Source organism: Rhinichthys klamathensis, unplaced genomic scaffold (genome assembly GCF_029890125.1).
Source record: "Rhinichthys klamathensis goyatoka isolate OS25496 unplaced genomic scaffold, OSU_Roscu_1.1 h1tg000778l_1, whole genome shotgun sequence".
In the NCBI taxonomy this organism is placed as follows: Eukaryota; Metazoa; Chordata; class Actinopteri; order Cypriniformes; family Leuciscidae; genus Rhinichthys; species Rhinichthys klamathensis.
Genome location: NW_026607176.1, coordinates 388,694 through 410,499, shown reverse-complemented (window position 1 = coordinate 410,499; position 21,806 = coordinate 388,694).

The window sequence follows — 21,806 nt, the reverse complement described above, 5'->3', positions numbered from 1 at the left end:
TGCGCGTGTGCGCGTCTGAGTGTGTGTGCACGTGTGCGCGTCTGAGTGTGTGCGTCTGAGTGTGTGCGCGTGTGCGTGTGTGCGTCTGTGTGTGTGTGTGTGTATTAATATTATCACAGTGTCACAGACCGGCTCATAGCCTGTGGCAAAAATGAGGGGACACGAATAACAGGTATAGGCCAATCAAAAAGGTTCTTTATTGTAAACCAAAAACTATTAACTTTAAACAAAGAAAAAGGAATGAGGTGTGAAAATGCCATGATGTAAGGTGTATGTAAAGTGTAGGGATGCGTGAATCTGTGTGTGTGTGTGAACATGACTGAGTGGAAACTAAGTAAAACTACAAAGGAACAAACAAAACAGGATCATGCCTGGAGGAGCAGAGAGAGAGATAAGAGTGGTTAGTGAAGCAGTTTAAACACCCTGAGGCCAGGTGGCTCCAATCACTAACGACCCTCCTAACCCTGCAGGAGGAACCGCCCCTGCCAGGCAGAGGAGGGGCCATGACACCCCCCTCCTTAAAATGAGGGTCCCACCCTCAACCCAAAATTTGGCCCAACATATTTAAAACAATCCAAAGTGCCCCAAAAACAAATATATATCTATACCAGTCCCAGCTCCTAGCAGTCACCCCGCGTCCCCTGACTGACTGTCCGTCCCTCCAACTCTGCAGCCCTGGTACCTGGGGAGCAATTTAAGTCAAGTCAAGTCAAGTCACCTTTATTTATATAGCGCTTTTTACAATACAGATTGTATCAAAGCGCTTCACAGTGATAACATGAAAACAATATAACAAAAACAATATAACAATATAACAAAGTTTGTTTCTAAAAGAAATTGCGTCAACGTCCACCTTAAGTAAGGCAGATCAATAATATTATTGAATATTAAATGTTAAATGTCCCCAACTAAGCAAGCCAAAAGCCAAGGCAACAGTGGCAAGGAACCAAAACTCCATCAGGTGACAGAATGGAGAAAAAAACCTTGGGAGAAACCAGACTCAGTCGGGGGGCCAGTTCTCCTCTGGCCAACGAAGGAACAGTGCATGATTCGGGCAGCATTACAAGTCAGATTGGATCGGAACATTTAGAGTATTTTTTGGAAGTCCAAGTATGCACGCCGGTCTTAAGACGAGTTGTTGAGGATCAGTGGCGTCCACCATAGAGAGTCCATATCGCCCGTGCTGAGTCGTCACTTCATAGGCTTTGTGATTGGAGCATCTGAAGTCTCCGTGAGAGGCTGGATACAAACTGGAGCTGACGAACGCCATTTTCTCGGGACTCGCGTCCCGAGATAACAGCAGAAAAGCAAAGGGAAAATAATTAGCGTAGCTGCTGTTCATAATGATGATTTCCATAACACAGGCGTAAAAGACAAAACATGAATACAGTGACTCTTGCGTCCCAAAATCACCCCCCTCCGTCCCCCACTCAACTCAGCCCAGCTTACTGACCTCTACGTCCCTCCTGCTGCTGAGACCTAACCACAATCTCACAATCTCTCCGCAACCCAACCATACGCGCCAACCCGTTGACTAAGGCTGTCGAGCCCCACTGGTGCGTTAATGCAGTTTCAGTGGACAACGGTTCCGTATGGCATACTACCTACCGCAACACAATATCTGCCCAACCACCCGTCATTCACGCAATATACACAGGAACGTAATGACTGCAAATACTATGCAACCTATACAGATAACCTACAGTCTCTTCAAGTTTTATAGTATTAAATGCATTTGACCTGATTCAGCAGTATAATAAAAGGTAAGCATTATGTAAATGCTTGGCTAAAAAGATGCGTCTTTAATCTAGTTTTAAACTGGGACAGCGAGTCAGAGCCTCGAACAATATCAGGAAGGCTATTCCAGAGTTTAGGAGCTAAATGTGAGAACGCCCTCCCTCCTTTAGTGGACTTAGATATCCTAGGAATGACTAGAAGCCTCGAATTTAGTGATCTTAAAGAACGCGATGGATTGTAGGGCGATAGAAGGTCCATTAAATACACAGGAGCTAAACCATTTAGGGCTTTATAGGTCAGTAATAGTACTTTGTAATTGATACGGAACTTGATAGGTAACCAGTGTAGAGATGATAAAATTGGTGTTATATGATCATATTTTCTTGACCTAGTAAGAACTCTAGCAGCTGCATTTTGCACTAACTGTAGCTTGTTTATTGAGGATGCAGGACAACCGGCTAATAAAGCATTACAGTAATCTAGTCTCGAGGTCATGAATGCATGAACTAACTTTTCTGCATCGGAAACAGATAGCATGTTACGTAATTTAGCAATGTTTCTAAGATGGAAAAAGGCCGTTCTTGTAACATATGAAATATGATTTTCGAAAGACAAGTTGTGGTCTAGTATAACTCCCAGGTCTTTTACCGTAGAGGATAAAGTAACAGGACATCCTTCTATATTAAAGTTGTATTGTAAGTGGTTTTGTGGATAGTTTTTTGGACCAACAAGTAATACCTCCGTTTTATCTGGATTTAGTAGCAGGAAATTATGCGTCATCCAGCATTTTATATCTTTAAGACACTCTGTCAATTTTGATGAGTTAGTGTTTTCATCTGGCCGTGATGAAATATATAATTGAGTGTCATCGGCATAACAGTGGAAATTAATTCCATGTTTTCTTATAATATTACCAAGTGGCAGCATATATATTGAGAATAGCAGAGGGCCTAACACTGATCCTTGCGGCACTCCATAGTCTACTGACGTTATCTTCGATTTTTCCCCATTTAAACAAACAAAATGGTAACGCTCTGATAAATACGATCTGAACCAGCTTAATGCCTGTCCCTGAACACCAGTGTAGTTTTGTAGTCGATCCAAGAGTATTTTATGATCGATAGTGTCAAACGCAGCACTAAGATCGAGTAGAACTAGTATTGAGATACAGCCTTGGTCAGAAGCTAAAAGTAAATCATTTGTAATTTTAACTAGCGCAGTTTCTGTGCTATGATGCGGTCTGAATCCTGACTGAAATTTTTCATAGATCTCATTTTCTTGCATGAAAGAGCACAATTGAGCGGACACAGTCTTTTCTAGTATTTTAGACATAAATGGAAGATTTGAAATGGGTCTGTAATTTGCTAAGTTATTTGGATCTAATTGCGGTTTCTTAATGAGAGGTTTTATTACTGCCAGCTTGAATATTTTTGGAACATGACCTAAAGATAAAGACGAGTTAATAATATTAAGAAGAGGCTCTTCCACTACAGGTAACACTTCTTTCAGAAATTTAGTTGGTATTGGATCTAATAAACATGTTGTTGGTTTAGATGCAATGATAAGTTTATTTAGCTCTTCCTGTCCTATAGTTGTAAAGCGGTGTAGTTGTTCTTGAGGGGCGATAGTTGAGGCTGAATCATAAGACACCATAGAGGATTGTACATTTACAATTGTGTTTCGGATGCTTTCTATTTTCTCATTGAAGTAGTTCATAAAATCATTACAGCTATACTGTAACGGAATAATTTGCTCGGGTGATGTCTGTTTATTTGTTAGTCTAGCCACGGTGTTAAATAAAAACCTTGGATTATTTTGGTTATTTTCTATTAGTTTGCGGAGATGCTCAGCCCTGGCTGCTTTTAGAGCCTTTTTATAACGAGACATACTGTCTTTCCACGCGATTCTAAAGACCTCTAAATTAGTTTGTTTCCATTTACGCTCTAGGTTACGAGTTTCTCTCTTGATAGCATGCGTAGCACTGTTGTACAATGGTGCTTTAGTTTTCTCTCTAACCTTTTTTGATCTAATTGGTGCAACAATATCTAATGTACTAGAGAAAATGGTGCTCAAACTGCTAGTCATTTCCTCTAGTTCATCTGTTTGTTTGGGTTCACTGAGCAGCTGAGATAGATCAGGTAAGCTATTTGAGAATCTATCTATAGTGGTTGGAAGGATTGTTCTGCCTGGTCTATAACGTGGCGCAACATGACAAATTTCAGCAGTGCGTATTATACAAGTTACCATGTGATGATCGGTGAGATCGTCACTTTGCGGTATAATATCTATATCGGTTGGATTGGTTCCGTATGATATAATTAAATCTAGTGTATGATTTAGACGATGAGTGGGACCACTGACATTCTGCTTGACCCCAAAGGAGTTTAATAAATCTGTAAACGCAGTCCCTAACGCATCGTTTGTGTTATCTACGTGTATGTTAAAATCTCCAACAATTATTGCTTTATCGGCATTGACCAATAGATCTGAGAGAAAGTCTGCAAACTCTTTTAGGAAATCAGCATATGGTCCTGGAGGTCTATATACAGTAGCCAAGGCTAGAGATAATAGGGATTTATTTCTTACATCTAAGAGCGCAACGTTTAGCACCAGTACTTCAAACGAATTAAACCTGTGACCTGTTTTCTGAGTTACATTAAGAATATCTCTATAGATTGTTGCAACACCGCCGCCACGACCGATCAGACGGGGCTCATGCTTATAACAGTATCCTGGCGGGGTAGACTCATTTAGACCGAAATACTCGTTTGGTTTAAGCCAGGTTTCAGTAAGGCAAAGTACATCGAAGCTATTATCTGTGACCATTTCATTTACAATAACCGCCTTAGGTGTGAGCGATCTAATGTTTAGAAGACCTAGTTTTAGAAATTGTTTTTGTTCACTGATATTTAGATTTTCAGGTTTAATTACAATAAGATTTTTCCTGGATCCTACAGTGGATTTATTATTTGGCCTCACTAAACGAGGAATAGACACAGTTTCTATATAATATTCTACACTACTTATATCAATTAAATTGGCACAGCAAAGACTGTGATTTGGAATTTGATTTTCTAGTCATACGGTGTGTAACGTCTTGGAGATATTGTCCGACAGAACAGCCGCTCCGGCTCTGCTGGGGTGCAGGCCATCAGCACGGTAGAGCCTAGGTCGCTCCCAGAACAGATTCCAATTATTTACAAAGAGCAGTTTTTGTTCATTACACAATGACATTAACCATTCATTAAGTGCAAATAATCTACTGAACCTTTCCTGTCCTTGTCGGTACGTGGGAAGCGGTCCAGACACGATGATCGTTGCCTCAGGCGCTGTGCTGCGTACCGTTTCGATCAGGCTCCTGTAGTCCTTCTTCAGAACCTCCGTCTGCCGCAGCCTGATATCGTTTGTTCCAGCGTGAAGCACCACAGCTCCGACGCGCTCGTCACCGTTCAGGATTTCGGGAACCTGTGCGGCGACATCAAGAACACGAGCACCAGGAAGGCAGTGAGTGCGCACCTTACCCTTACCTGAGGTAGCGCGGACATGACGGACCATGGAAGTGCCGATGATCACGGCGTCGTCGCGTTCCGACTCGCGAAGAGGGGAGAAGCGGTTCCGGGTGGAGATCTCGAAGACCGGGAGGGGCGGGGAGGTTCTTGCTCTGGTCCTGGCTCGTGTCTTCCGCTGTGGGATCACCCAGGGTCCATTGTGTTGGGTTGGTGCCGGAGTGAATGATGCCAGAGATGATCGCGTCCTCCTGGGCAGAGAAACGCACGGAGTGGACGAAGTCGGAGTCAAAAAGTTACTAACCACTGACTTGTGTGCATCGGCGCGTGACGTTTCAAGCGCTGATCGCCGATCCCGCAGCTCGGCTTGCCTCTCTAGCAGACCACGGATCTGTTTCTCCACTGATTCAAGCTCCAATCGTACCGAAATGAGTTTGAATGTGTCCTCACCTGCACTCAGAGGTAACGTTAGACACACATCTGATATGTTCGCCATAACAGATGAACAGTAGATTAGTAGTGATACTACCAATATCACTAGTAATTTAGGACTGAAATGCTGGATATAACCTATATCCTTTCAGTGAAACGGGTGTAAAATCAGACGGTCAATAGGCGCGAGGCCACGCGTGAAATGCTAGCGGACTAAAGGCTAGTAGCCGAGATTCGCAAAGTTGGGTCTAAGTAGCGATATCAAAGCAATCCGATTGTTTTTTATAAGGAATAGTATCGAGGATAAGTTCCCATGATATAAAAATAGAAAGTGCTTGTTTATAAATGAGTGGTAAAAAAGAAAATCAAGGATTAATGAATTGATTCGACGGAGCTTTCAAACCGTCACCATTTTCAAATTTAAGAGAAAGAGGCACCGACAGCTAGCAGGGGTCAGCAGAAAGAAGATACAAACTAGGGTAACGGCGCACGGGACAGGGCATCAGCAATGATATTATCCTCACCACTAATGTGTCTAACATCAAGGTTGAATGGTTGCAAGAACAAAGCCCAACGCATCAGGCGCTGGTTGGGATTTTGCAGGGACTTCAGAAAAATTAGTGGGTTGTGGTCAGTGAACACAGTTAAAGGGGTCAAACCTGAACCAACGTAGACTTCGAAGTGCTGTAGAGCCCAGATGAGTCCTAAAGCCTCCTTTTCAATTACCGAATAATTTTGCTGATACTTATTAAATTTCCGGGAGAAGAAACTGACCGGACACTCAACATTGTCATCATTTTCCTGGAGAAGCACAGCCCCAGCACCAATTTGGCTGGCGTCTACCTGCAATTTGAAAGGTTTCCCAAAATTTGGTGCTGCCAACACGGGTGCCAAACACAAAAGAACCTTAACTGCATCAAATGCCTCTTGAAATTGGGTGGACCAGATAAATTCAGCCTTGGCCTTCAACAGATTGGTCATTGGGGACACTACTACCGAAAAGTTTTTACAGAAAGCACGGTAGTACCCCGCCATTCCCAGGAAGCGCATCAGTTCTTTCTTTGTGGAGGGCTGTGGGAACTGCTTCACAGCCTGAACCTTGGCTTCCACGGGACAAACAAAACCCTGACCAACAACCTTGCCTAGGTATGTGACTGTAGCTTTGGCAAACTCACACTTTGCCAAATTGATAGTCAACTTGGCCCACACCAGTCTTCCAAACAGGGCTTGCACTCTCCGGACATGCTCCTCCCAGGAGTCCGAGTAGACGACCACTTCGTCTAAATACACGGCACACCCTTCCAGACCTGAGACCACCCGATTCATCAGTCTCTGGAAGGTGGCTGGAGCATTCCGCAAGCCGAAAGGCATCACTGTATAAGAGAACAAACCAGATGGAGTTATAAAGGCAGCAATGTCACATTCTCTTTTGATAAGGGGTACTTGCCAATATCCCTTTAAAAGATCAAATTTACTAACATACTTTGCTGACCCAACTTGATCAATACAGTCCTCCATCTTAGGAAGAGGGTAAAGGTCTGCTTCAGTAACATTCTTTACTTTCCTATAATCAGTGCAGGGTCTGAAAGTGGAATCAGACTTATTAACCAGAAGGCAGGGTGAAGCCCAATTTGAACAACATGGCTCAGCAATACCATTGTCCAACATATACTGCACCTCTGTTTCCAATTGCAGTCTCTTCTCCTCAGATACACGATAAAATCTCTGTTTGATAGGCTTAGCATCTCCGATGTCTAGGTCATGCTCAATTAAGTGGGTTTGCGATGGGGTGTCAGAAAACAAAACGGGGTAGTTTCTAATAAGAGCTACTAATTCATCACGTTTCTCAGAATCTAAATGATCTACCAAAACCCCAAGGTTTTCCAAAGTCTGGGAGTTTTTCAGCCGACCTTGTAAGACCTCATCCGAAACCATAACTACCTCCTCTTCTTCCCCTCCACAAAGCTAAAGCCACACGATGCAGTGACTGGGGCAGCAGTCAACGCTGACCTCACTGCTGGAGTGCCTTCAACTTTGCTTAGATCACGGGAATGATAACATTTTAACAGGTTCACATGGCACAACTTAGAAGACTTCCTATGACCAGGGGTTTCAATAAGATGTGTCAAATCTGACACTTTGCGCAACACAGTAAAAGGACCACAGTATTTTGCCTGAAAAGGTGAACTTACAAGAGGCAAAAGAGCGAGTACACGATCACCAGGACCAAACTCACGCAGCTCAGCCTGTCTGTCATATCTCTGTTTCATTTTCTTTTGAGAACATTCTAGTTTTTCTTTCGCCAGTTTACCAGCCCTATACAACTTCAGCTTAAAACCGTTTACATAGTCAATAAGGTTCCAAGGTGGTTCCTCGGGCAAACAACCATCTTGCAGCACTGCTAAAGGCCCACGTACCTTATGACCAAACACTAAGTCATTAGGGCTAAACCCTGTGCTTTCCTGCACTACCTCACGAGCAGCTAGTAGCAGTCAAGGTAACCCCTCCTCCCAATCTGCAGACAGTTCTGTACAGTAAGCACGAAGCAAGGATTTTAAAGTTTGATGAAAACGTTCCAAAGCTCCCTGGCTCTGGGCATGGAACGCAGTAGACTTGTTGTGTTTAACTTTAAGCTGCTTGAGAACCTGAGCAAATAAATGGGAGGAAAAGTTAGACCCCTGATCTGACTGGATGATTTTTGGAATCCCAAATATTGAAATAAATTGAGTTAATGCTTTAACTACTGATTTTGAAGTTATGGTACGCAAGGAAAAGGCTGCTGGTATTGAATATAAAGGTGCTGGCTTTACAACCTGGTTTGGCTTGCTTGTACGCTGACACGTATGACAAGTCACCACGAGCCTCCTATTGACACTCGCTGATGAGCCTCAACAGGAGAGGACTCCCACCTGAACAAAAACCCAGAAAAGGCACAGAGTGAATGGCTAAACAAATTTAGCTACAAAGCTAACTGAACAAAAATGGAACACATGGCTCTCAACGCTCTCTGCAAAAATATTGGCCCAACCAAAGTATCCCCTCAAGCAAAACATTGGCAATTTGAACTAAACTAACAAAACTACTAACCCAAGTGAACTATAAAACAATAGTCAAATAAGCCAAACTAAAAATGAACAGACTTATCAATGATAAGACAAAGACAAACTAGACAAAACTTTAACCAACTATGACACAATGTTAAAGTAAACTAGAATACTAAAGTAAGACTAAAGTACAATTAACTTTAACTTAAGGACGAGCCCCCACTTGTCACAAACCGGCTCATAGCCTGTGGCAAAAATGAGGGGACACGAATAACAGGTATAGGCCAATCAAAAAGGTTCTTTATTGTAAACCAAAAACTATTAACTTTAAACAAAGAAAAAGGAATGAGGTGTGAAAATGCCATGATGTAAGGTGTATGTAAAGTGTAGGGATGCGTGAATCTGTGTGTGTGTGTGAACATGACTGAGTGGAAACTAAGTAAAACTACAAAGGAACAAACAAAACAGGATCATACCTGGAGGAGCAGAGAGAGAGATAAGAGTGGTTAGTGAAGCAGTTTAAACACCCTGAGGCCAGGTGGCTCCAATCACTAACGACCCTCCTAACCCTGCAGGGGCCATGACAGTATTAATATTATATTGATTATAGTGGTTCGTTGGTATCTCAGATTCCCTAAACTTGAATACAATAAAGAAAAAACAATTGGGTCAATTATTATAATTATTTGTTAATAAATCTGAGTTCTGTCCCTGGTGTTGTGTGAAGTTGTGTGACTCATTCTTCTGTGGAAGTTTCGTTCTTCTGTCTTCGGTTTGTGGGCAGCAGTTTTGGTTCTTCTGGTTCTCAGTTCTCAGGATATCTGTGTTCTTTAGAAGAAAAGAAGTTATTCTGGTTTTGAACGGCGGAGTGAATAATGACAGAGTTTTCATTTTTGGGTGAATTCTATATCTTTATTCTATTATATAATCCATTAGCACTTGGAGTGATTCCCGAACAGGTGTGTGTGGGAAAGATTGGGATGTTGCTTTGATAAATAAACAAAAATATGTGAGAGATAAAAGTAAATGTCCCTTTACTTTGTGACTTTAATGATAATTCTTCATGATATTCAGTGTAATATGAGAAACAGGAACACGTGTGGTTTGGTGTTGATAAAGGGAGCCTGAGCTTCACTGATGGAGACTGTGGAACACTGAACACACACACACACACACACTTCATTACAGCACAGAGCCAGTTGTAGAGGTTTACTCCAGGCCTCGTTCTCAACACTCACTCACTGATCACTGAAGGCTAATCAAACTAAAGTTACATTTAAAACCTCACAACTGAAATAATTAAAGCTGAAGAGTAAAAACTGAATATTACACCGTTGTGTGAAGCTGATGATGATGATGATGATGATGATGCCATGTTCTCCAGAGGTTTCCGTACCCGAGATCTGAACCCTTCCCAGAAATATTCACACTCACACCTTATATCAGAGGTGTGTGTGTGTGTGTGTGTGTGTGTGTGTGTGTGTGTGTGTGTGTGTGTGTGTGTGGCTCTAAGCCGCGACAAATGAGGGAGGCAACGAGAACAAAAGCCAGTCAAAGAGTCTTTATTGATAATAAAGAATAAGTTACGTAATTAACGCAAAACACAAAAGCACGTTCCAATAACACAGGCCTGCGAACATAACTTCCCAAACTAAACTAATACATAAAGCAAACAAATAACAAATAAAACAGCAACCCAAAATAACAGAAAACCAGAGGGTAACCAAAGCCAGCCCAAGTCAGAGAACCATTACCTTATAATCCTCTGCAGGTGTTTCACATTAATAACTACCTCAGCAGTACGGGCCTAGAGGCACGTCACAGTGTGTGTGTGTGTGTGTGCGTGCGTGCGTGCGTGTGTGTGTGTGTGATGAATCAAATGATTCATTTAAATGTAAGTATATACAGTTGTTAAAGACACACTTCATATAAATCGTGATTTGAACAGGCAAAGCTACTGATTTTCAAGCGCTGCTCAATTTTGAGGTTTTGTTCAGTTTTGCTTCTATTACAGTCTTTGCTTCTTCAGAAAACATCCAAAACACACATTTAAGTGTTTATTTCATTGCACTTGATCTCTTCGCGTCTGTAGATTTCATGATTTTGAATCAGAAATCTCTTTACACACAGTTTTATTCATATCTATATTCTGATGGGTTATTCATATTTCATCGCCTGATTTATTTATTCCTAAACACATGGCGAAAATGTATTAGTTTCATTCGTCAGGAAATGAAAGTAAAGTGAATTGTGAATCTTGCTTCATCCAATGTTCAGAATCAGTTCTGCAAATGTATGCAAATGAGTGCATATTTAAATACATCATATTTAATTTGCATATTTCAACATTCAGAAGCAGTTGTGTTAATGTGTTGTGATCAGTTGGGGAGGTTCGGTGAAATCCCTCAGTAGTGTTGATGACCTGATGTTTCTCCCTGCCGGCACTGAGATCAGTCACTCGTCATGACAGTTATTATAGCAGAATCTGCTCACATCATGCGTGTGCTATAATCCCCGTAACCAGCGGCGGGACAGCTCATGATGAACCCTGAGTGTTCAGTTATGAGACCCTGTTCCTCAGTGACTGTAAGTGTCCTCATGAACACACACACGAGTCCTGTCCGCTTCATAACTATAGATGATCATGCAGGATCTATAACTGCTGAAGAACTGATGCCGGAGTTTGGCCTTTCTCTTCACGATCCCGAAGCGTCTCGTGTCTGACCTCACATTAGTGACGGTTAATAATAGCGTTCGTTTCACTGTTGCTGAAGATGCAAACAATAAGAGATTATGTGTTTAAAACTGGTTATGAGTCACATGATCACATTCCAGACGCCTTAATAATCTGTGGCTCCTTCACAGACATGAAGAGAGTGTGTGTATGAGTGTGTGCGTGTGTGTGTGTGTGTGTGTGTGTGAGTGTGTGAGTGCGTGTGTGTGTGTGAGTGTGTGTGTGTGTGTGTGTGTGCATGTGTGTGTGAGTGCGTGTGTGTGTGAGTGCGTGTGTGTGTGTGTGTGTGTGTGTGTATGTGTGTGCTTTGCGTGTGTGTGTGTGCTTTGCGTGTGTGTGTGTGTGTGTGTGCGCGTGTGTGTGTGTGTGTGTGTGTGTGTGCATGTGTGTGTGAGTGCGTGTGTGTGTGTGAGTGCGTGTGTGAGTGTGTGTGTGTGTGTGTGTGTGTGTGTGAGTGTGTGCTTTGCGTGTGTGTGTGCGTGTGTGTGTGTGAGTGTGTGAGTGCGTGTGTGTGTGTGTGAGTGTGTGTGTGTGTGTGTGTGTGTGTGTGTGTGTGTGTGTGTGTGTGTGTGTGTGTGTGTGTGTGTGTGTGTGTGTGTGTGTGTGTGTGTGTGTGTATGTGTGTTGAAGGGTTGGTCAAACTCCCTTGCCTGTTCAAATACATCTATAATCATATATCCTTTTGAATGGTTATATACTTCCTTTATAAAAATCAATAATCAAATATATTCATTATCACATAATAATTTTTATATTCTTTGTGCTTGTGAAATTATATTTTCTTAAATGCATGTGATGTAAATAACCAGTTTCTTTTAGGTGCATTCCAATCTTACTTTGAGATTGCACGTAGCACACGCAGGACACGAAGGCCACGTAACCCACAAGGCCGTTTGTCTCTTTCTCTGGGATCAGTAGAAAGGTTAGAGGGTCCTAAAGGCAGCGTGGGCACATATGATCCTTCGTTGGACATATGGTCAAGCTATATTGAGCGTTACTATATCGAACTTTAATTGTTGTATTAAAATGTATTCTTTCCAGTATATTTCCTTCCTTGGGAGTAAATGCCAGTGATCTGTTTTTCTCCCAAACGAGTGAAGGTTTTGCTCCGCTGAAGACGCCAGACGCTCCGCTGAAGACGCCAGACGCTCCGCTGTAGACGCCAGACGCTCCGCTGAAGACGCCAGACGCTCCGCTGTAGACGCCAGACGCTCCGCTGAAGACGCCAGACGCTCCGCTGAAGACGCCAGACGCTCGGCTGAAGACGCCAGACGCTCCGCTGAAGACGCCAGACGCTCCGCTGAAGACGCCAGACGCTCCGCTGAAGACGCCAGACGCTCCGCTGAAGACGCCAGACGCCAGACGCTCCGCTGAAGACGCCAGACGCTCCGCTGAAGACGCCAGACGCTCGGCTGAAGACGCCAGACGCTCCGCTGTAGACGCCAGACGCTCCGCTGAAGACGCCAGACGCTCCGCTGTAGACGCCAGACGCTCTGCTGAAGACGCCAGACGCTCCGCTGAAGACGCCAGACGCTCCGCTGTAGACGCCAGACGCTCCGCTGAAGACGCCAGACGCTCCGCTGAAGACGCCAGACGCTCCGCTGTAGACGCCAGACGCTCCGCTGAAGACGCCAGACGCTCCGCTGAAGACGCCAGACGCTCCGCTGAAGACGCCAGACGCTCCGCTGAAGACGCCAGACGCTCCGCTGAAGACGCCAGACGCTCCGCTGAAGACGCCAGACGCTCCGCTGAAGACGCCAGACGCTCCGCTGAAGACGCCAGACGCTCCGCTGAAGACGCCAGACGCTCGGCTGAAGACGCCAGACGCTCCGCTGAAGACGCCAGACGCTCCGCTGAAGACGCCAGACGCTCCGCTGAAGACGCCAGACGCTCCGCTGAAGACGCCAGACGCCAGACGCTCCGCTGAAGACGCCAGACGCTCCGCTGAAGACGCCAGACGCTCGGCTGAAGACGCCAGACGCTCCGCTGTAGACGCCAGACGCTCCGCTGAAGACGCCAGACGCTCCGCTGTAGACGCCAGACGCTCTGCTGAAGACGCCAGACGCTCCGCTGAAGACGCCAGACGCTCCGCTGTAGACGCCAGACGCTCCGCTGAAGACGCCAGACGCTCCGCTGAAGACGCCAGACGCTCCGCTGTAGACGCCAGACGCTCCGCTGAAGACGCCAGACGCTCCGCTGAAGACGCCAGACGCTCCGCTGAAGACGCCAGACGCTCCGCTGAAGACGCCAGACGCTCCGCTGAAGACGCCAGACGCTCCGCTGAAGACGCCAGACGCTCCGCTGAAGACGCCAGACGCTCCGCTGAAGACGCCAGACGCTCCGCTGAAGACGCCAGACGCTCGGCTGAAGACGCCAGACGCTCCGCTGAAGACGCCAGACGCTCCGCTGAAGACGCCAGACGCTCCGCTGAAGACGCCAGACGCTCCGCTGAAGACGCCAGACGCTCCGCTGAAGACGCCAGACGCTCCGCTGAAGACGCCAGACGCTCGGCTGAAGACGCCAGACGCTCCGCTGAAGACGCCAGACGCTCCGCTGAAGACGCCAGACGCTCGGCTGAAGACGCCAGACGCCAGACGCTCCGCTGAAGACGCCAGACGCTCCCCTGAAGACGCCAGACGCTCCGCTGAAGACGCCAGACGCTCCGCTGAAGACGCCAGACGCTCCGCTGAAGACGCCAGACGCTCCCCTGAAGACGCCAGACGCTCCGCTGAAGACGCCAGACGCTCCGCTGAAGACGCCAGACGCTCCCCTGAAGACGCCAGACGCTCCGCTGTAGACGCCAGACGCTCCGCTGAAGACGCCAGACGCTCCCCTGAAGACGCCAGACGCTCCGCTGAAGACGCCAGACGCTCCGCTGAAGACGCCAGACGCTCCGCTGAAGACGCCAGACGCTCCGCTGAAGACGCCAGACGCTCCGCTGAAGACGCCAGACGCTCCGCTGAAGACGCCAGACGCTCCGCTGAAGACGCCAGACGCTCCGCTGAAGACGCCAGACGCTCCGCTGAAGACGCCAGACGCTCCGCTGAAGACGCCAGACGCTCCGCTGAAGACGCCAGACGCTCCGCTGAAGACGCCAGACGCTCGGCTGAAGACGCCAGACGCTCGGCTGAAGACGCCAGACGCTCCGCTGAAGACGCCAGACGCTCCGCTGAAGACGCCAGACGCTCCGCTGAAGACGCCAGACGCTCCGTTGAAGACGCCAGACGCTCGGCTGAAGACGCCAGACGCTCCGCTGAAGACGCCAGACGCTCGGCTGAAGACGCCAGACGCTCCGCTGAAGACGTCAGACGCTCCGCTGAAGACGCCAGACGCTCCGCTGAAGACGCCAGACGCTCCGCTGAAAACGCCAGACGCTCCGCTGAAGACGCCAGACGCTCCGCTGAAGACGCCAGACGCTCCGCTGAAGACGCCAGACGCTCCGCTGAAGACGCCAGACGCTCCGCTGAAGACGCCAGACGCTCCGCTGAAGACGCCAGACGCTCCGCTGAAGACGCCAGACGCTCCGCTGAAGACGCCAGACGCTCCGCGTTAGGGTTAAACCACTGGAGTCACATGGACTATTTTAAAGATGTTTTTACTACAATTCTGGGGCTTGAAAGCTGTTATAACATTGCAGTCTATAGGCAGGATCAGAAAGCTCTCGGAACATCTCTTGGATCTTGGATGTGTTTGGAACATCATAAGGGACTGTAATGACAGGATTTTCATTTTTGAAACGCTAATATGCTAATTTGGTTCATACTTTTAAATAACATGCACTATCATATAAAAAACAGTCATCGAATTGACAAAGTTTGGCATTGAAACCCTTCCGCTGAATCGCTCGAGTGAGGAGATCAGGAGCTCAGCGTAGCTCCTCGTGATAGCCTGGCATTATTCTCACAGTCTAAATACGGTATTATATTGTGAAATATCACAGTTAAAGCCTGTGAAGTGGCAATAATGTAATTTACTGTGAAATATTAAAGTTATATCTTGTGAAATCCTGGAAATATTTTACAGTGTATTACTGTCAAAAACACACTTACACACACACACACACCACACTATTACTGTCAAAAACACACTTACACACACACACACACCACACTATTACTGTCAAAAACACACTTACACACAAGATCACACTACGTATTACGGTGAATAACACACTTCAATTGTAACGCATTACATCATTCTGTAGTTTTACTGTCTAGAATTGTTGCTAATTTGAGCAGAAATCCCGGCATTAGTCATTACTCCTGTAGATCTTGATGCTGTCAGACATAAAGAAAAACTCTTTTTTATTGCTGCAATTCATAATCTCATTTTCATGTGGACAATTAATGATATATTGTTTCATTTATGTCTACACTACTATTCAAAAGTTTAGGGTCATGTTTAATGTTTCTGAAAGAGTCTCTTCTGCTCACCAAAGATGCATTTATTTGATCAATGATTCAGTAAAACAAGTGGAATATTAGTGTAAATCAGCTGTTTTCTGTGTGAATATACAGTAAAGTGTAATCTATTCCTGTGATTTTCAGCATCATTACTCCAGTCTTCAGTGTCACATGATCCTTCAGAAATCATTTGATGCTCAAGAAACGTTTATGATTATTATCATTGTTGAAAACAGTTGCTTCATATTTCTATGGAAACTGTCATACATTTCTTTAGGACTTTGATGAATAGAAAGTTCAAAAGTTCAGCATTTATTTGAAATATAATCTAATGCAGTGAAGACTATAAACTAATGCAGTTACAGTGAAGACAGTATAAATTTCTTCACTGTAACTTTTGATCAATTTAATGTGTCCTTGATTACAGTAATGATACTACAGTTTTTTACAATCACTTTGTTACTATTTTCAGAACCTTGATGTCATTTTTCACAACTCTAGACACAAAACTCACAACCAATGATCAAAAAGCACATTTTTCAAAACTCTAACCCTTTTCTCAATTGCTTGGAGACAATACACATAAAACTTAGATCATTTGTTCATTCAACAAAAATCACCTGTTCAATATGACACAACTTAACATCACAGTACTACTATTTCAAAAGGCAATTCACACATTACATTTCAAATGAGTGTCTATTCATTTCCTTACAATGATCTAACTATCAACTGATACAACTGCTCAAAATGATAAGTAACTGTTGCATTACTCTTAATGCATAGTTGTATGGAAACAGACACACAATCTTCCATGTTTACAGTAAATCATGAAAGTTTCAAGATAATGAGATTCATTGTCACCAATTAGCATGGCATGAACCAATTAGACTACAATATCCATGGATGTAGCCTAATATTTTATCATACTGTAATGCTTCATCAGACACTGTGTCTATGGTGCCAAATACTGTACCACCTTTTCAGACTATGTACAGTATTGACAGTACAGTACTGTATAGATGCAGGCCCCTGTAACTGCGTGTCCAATTCTGCCAATCACAGCAGAGCAGTGTCAGGCCTGGACTCGCCATGCCAAAGGTTTTTTCCAAGATGTCATTTTCCAACATCCATTGTGATGTAGATGAGAACCTGTGGCCAAATCCACAACACAGAGTTGATGACAGTGTAGAAGTACAGTAATCACTCCTGTTTAGTTTCTTACAGCAAGTTGAGGAACACTGCATTTGATGTTTTACAGTACTGTCTTTTCTTTTCTATTTCATAGCTAATTAGTTTTGCTTTGATTCAAAAAACCATGTTGTGATTGTACTGTAGTGTTTTGCATCAATATATTACAAACTTTGTTCACAATGATTCCACTGTGTCTGTAATATTCTCTCTACTACTGCAGTAGTTTTACAGAGATGTATTTACTGTACATGTAGTACCATAATGAAACCTGGATCACCTATTTTGCTCTACAATATTTAATGATTGTACGAACAATGACACAGTGAAACTATCGGTTGGTTGTGTGTGGGTGATCTATAGTTATGTTTCAATGGTATTTCACAGTTAATTTGTTTTTTGAACCAATGATTGTGCAAGTGAAAGATTTCTTTAAAGATGTGAATGCACAATGCAATGTTTTGAACATTAGACAGCCTGTGTTACAAGTGATAACCGTTTTGAGTTTTGTGTCTAGAGTTTTGAAAAATGACATCAAGGTTCTGAAAATAGTAGCAAAGTGATTGTAAAAAACTGTATTTAAAATAAAATCTTTCTGACCCCAAACATTTGGATGGTAGTGGATCTTATCCTTTAATTGATGTGTTTAATTTCCTTCAGTGATGAGAATAAAGAGCCTGTTCTTTACATACAAATATAGTTTCTTTGTTTTTGGTTCAGTTTTCTGTTTTCAGGAGGTTCTCATGAGCAGCTGTCTCTGACAGAACGTGTGTGTATGTGTGTGTGTGTGTGTGTGTGTGTGTGTGTGTGTGTGTGTGTGTGTGTGTGTGTGTGTGTGTGTGTGTGTGTGTGTGTGTGTGTGTGTGTGTGTGAGTGTGTGTGTGTGTGTGTCTGTGTGTGTCTGTGTGTGTGGGTGTATGTGTGTGTGTGTGTGTGGCCTGGTAAACCCTACGTTATGGGGACAAAATGTCCCCACAAGGATGGCAATATCCGAAATCCTTGTTCGTGTGGGGACATTTTTTGGTCCCCATGAGGAAATCAGCTTATAAATCATACTAAGTGATGTTGTTTGAAAATGTAAAAATGCAGAATGTTTCCTGTGATGGGTAGGTTTAGGGATAGGGTTAGTGTAAGGGAATAGAATATACAGTCTGTACAGTACAAAAATCATTATGTCTATGGAAAGTCCCCATAAAACATGAAAACACAACATGTGTGTGTGTGTGTGTGTGTGTGTGTGTGTGTGTTGTAGTCTCAGTTTGCTGGTGTGTGAGTCACCAGTGTGCTGCTTTAGGTTCTTCAGATTATTAAAATATTTTTCACACTAAGAAAAAATGTTCCCTTAAAGAACTGATGTCTGAAAGGTTCGTTGGGGAATAAAAATAGCATCACTGCGAAAACCCTTTATTTTGGAACCATTATTTTTAAGAGTGAATGCTGATTAGCTAAAAACAAATATGGAGGGAAAGCTAAACACTGATTAAAGCCATGTTAACCATGTAGAGTTGTGCGAGTTGCGTTGGTGTCACAGTGTCTGCCTGTTCTCGTTAGTCCCTGATTAGTTGATCTGCCTCACCCGTGTCTGGTTAGTGTCCTCATGTCCTCATGTGTGTGTTCTGGTCAGTCGCTGTGTCTGATGCTTGAGCTGAACCAGTAAAGCTTGTGTGTAACCCTGATCTTCGGCTTGTGTTTTCTCCAGAACGTTACAGCTGCTCGTTCCCTCCCTATAGAGTGACTGTAGGCCAATCATCAGTTCCCATCACACCGGTTCCCTGGACAAACTCCCAACAGGGTTTTCCCATAGGCTTTTGGATAATCGCTAAAAAACAAGCTGTGTGATCAACAAGGGTTTATTATACTTGTCTTTTTCAAGACACGTAACAGCTTCAGTAATCACGAATGGGTAATACAGGAATTTTAAGTCGTAGAATAAAAGGTGAAAGTGTCTTGAGCTTGTGTTCGTCACAGACCTTATTCAGCCCTTTACCCAAAACCCCTTTCAGAAACACTGACTTAGTGATGTCACACCTGATCCGTCATAGTGATGTCACACCTGAACCGCCATAGTGATGTCATACCTGAACCGTCATAGTGATGTCACACCTGATCCGTCATAGTGATGTCACACCTGATCCGTCATAGTGATGTCATACCTGAACCGCCATAGTGATGTCACACCTGATCCGTCATAGTGATGTCATACCTGAACCGTCATAGTGATGTCATACCTGAACCGCCATAGTGATGTCACACCTGATCCGTCATAGTGATGTCATACCTGAACCGTCATAGTGATGTCACACCTGAACCGTCATAGTGATGTCATACCTGAACCGCCATAGTGATGTCACACCTGATCCGTCATAGTGATGTCACACCTGATCCGTCATAGTGATGTCACACCTGATCCGTCATAGTGATGTCATACCTGAACCGCCATAGTGATGTCACACCTGATCCGTCATAGTGATGTCATACCTGAACCGTCATAGTGATGTCACACCTGATCCGTCATAGTGATGTCACACCTGATCCGCCATAGTGATGTCATACCTGAACCGTCATAGTGATGTCACACCTGATCCGTCATAGTGATGTCATACCTGATCCGTCATAGTGATGTCATACCTGAACCGTCATAGTGATGTCATACCTGAACCGCCATAGTGATGTCACACCTGATCCGTCATAGTGATGTCACACCTGATCCGTCATAGTGATGTCACACCTGATCCGTCATAGTGATGTCATACCTGAACCGCCATAGTGATGTCACACCTGATCCGTCATAGTGATGTCATACCTGAACCGTCATAGTGATGTCACACCTGATCCGTCATAGTGATGTCATACCTGATCCGTCATAGTGATGTCATACCTGAACCGTCATAGTGATGTCATACCTGAACCGCCATAGTGATGTCACACCTGATCCGTCATAGTGATGTCACACCTGATCCGTCATAGTGATGTCACACCTGATCCGTCATAGTGATGTCATACCTGAACCGCCATAGTGATGTCACACCTGATCCGTCATAGTGATGTCATACCTGAACCGTCATAGTGATGTCACACCTGATCCGTCATAGTGATGTCACACCTGATCCGCCATAGTGATGTCATACCTGAACCGTCATAGTGATGTCACACCTGATCCGTCATAGTGATGTCATACCTGATCCGTCATAGTGATGTCACACCTGAACCGCCATAGTGATGTCACACCTGATCCGTCATAGTGATGTCATACCTGAACCGTCATAGTGATGTCATACCTGAACCGTCATAGTGATGTCACACCTGACCCGCCATAGTGATGTCACACCTGATCCGCCATAGTGATGTCACACCTGATCCGTCATAGTGATGTCACACCTGATCCGTCATAGTGATGTCATACCTGAACCGTCATAGTGATGTCACACCTGAACCGTCATAGTATTGTCACACCTGATCCGCCATAGTGATGTCACACCTGATCCGCCATAGTGATGTCATACCTGAACCGTCATAGTGATGTCACACCTGACCCGCCATAGTGATGTCATACCTGATCCGTCATAGTGATGTCACACCTGATCCGTCATAGTGATGTCATACCTGAACCGTCATAGTGATGTCACACCTGAACCGTCATAGTGATGTCACACCTGATCCGCCATAGTGATGTCATACCTGAACCGTCATAGTGATGTCACACCTGAACCGCCATAGTGATGTCATACCTGATCCGTCATAGTGATGTCACACCTGATCCGTCATAGTGATGTCATACCTGAACCGTCATAGTGATGTCACACCTGAACCGCCATAGTGATGTCATACCTGATCCGTCATAGTGATGTCACACCTGATCCGTCATAGTGATGTCATACCTGAACCGTCTTAGTGATGTCACACCTGAACCGTCATAGTGATGTCACACCTGATCCGCCATAGTGATGTCACACCTGATCCGTCATAGTGATGTCATACCTGAACCGTCATAGTGATGTCATACCTGAACCGTCATAGTGATGTCACACCTGATCTGCCATAGTGATGTCATACCTGAACCGTCATAGTGATGTCACACCTGACCCGCCATAGTGATGTCATACCTGATTCGTCATAGTGATGTCACACCTGATCCGTCATAGTGATGTCATACCTGAACCGTCATAGTGATGTCACACCTGAACCGTCATAGTGATGTCACACCTGATCCGTCATAGTGATGTCATACCTGATCCGCCATAGTGATGTCACACCTGATCCGCCATAGTGATGTCACACCTGATCCGCCATAGTGATGTCACACCTGATCCGCCATAGTGATGTCACACCTGATCCGTCATAGTGATGTCATACCTGATCCGGCATAGTGATGTCACACCTGATCCGCCATAGTGATGTCACACCTGATCCGGCATAGTGATGTCATACCTGAACCGTCATAGTGATGTCACACCTGATCCGCCATAGTGATGTCACACCTGATCCGCCATAGTGATGTCACACCTGATCCGTCATAGTGATGTCATACCTGATCCGCCATAGTGATGTCACACCTGATCCGCCATAGTGATGTCACACCTGATCCGCCATAGTGATGTCATACCTGAACCGTCATAGTGATGTCACACCTGATCCGCCATAGTGATGTCATACCTGAACCGTCATAGTGATGTCACACCTGATCCGCCATAGTGATGTCACACCTGATCCGTCATAGTGATGTCACACCTGATCCGTCATAGTGATGTCACACCTGATC